This window comes from Ambystoma mexicanum, chromosome 3p, assembly GCF_040938575.1.
Source record: "Ambystoma mexicanum isolate Mex_15411 chromosome 3p, UKY_AmexF1_1, whole genome shotgun sequence".
NCBI classification, from domain to species: domain Eukaryota; kingdom Metazoa; phylum Chordata; class Amphibia; order Caudata; family Ambystomatidae; genus Ambystoma; species Ambystoma mexicanum.
Window position 1 is genome coordinate 557,039,681 of NC_090925.1, and position 749 is coordinate 557,040,429.

The window sequence follows — 749 nt, forward strand, 5'->3', positions numbered from 1 at the left end:
CAATCTAAACAAAAATTAAGGCCATAATTCAGTTTATATAACCAATAAATGGGACATGGCTGTCGACAGGATTATACTAAAGAGCAATTGTTACATATAAGATATGGCTAGATCCATGTTACTTGTTGATATATTGACATATATTGATATATTGACAAGCATTGATATTTGTTTTATCTGTAGCTCTAATGTTTGTGCAATAAATATCATTTTATATAGTGCCTATTTCCAATTATCAAAATCCACTTCAAAGAAGTTTTAAACTCACCATTTATACGTTTTCTTAGATATTTGCTCACAATAGTATTGCCTGTTTCTATCAGTTGATCAAGTTTGTGATCTATGTCTATGTGTAATTGTATTTACTACAATTTGCTTCAATTGGAGTAATATCAAGTGTGGGTAACTTACAGTTATCTGTATCTGAATTGATAATAATAGGTCAATATGATTTGTAATTACATAGTCTGGGTAAGTAGTTAGCATCTTGTAAGATTCTGTGTTATAATCGTACATACAGGATTAAGTTCCACATCTTCCAATGTGCATTTCACAAAAACACATTAATTTCATGTTCACAATTGAGGCCATTTTTTAGACATCGTAATTTGCATATCTTTCTTGATTCTACTTATCTCAACAGGAGTTTCTGGTCTCCACCATGTATAACAGATTTGACTTTTCATAGACCAATAAAACATATGTCAATTTTGTTATCCCTCGGATGCAATTCTTGCCAATGTTTACCA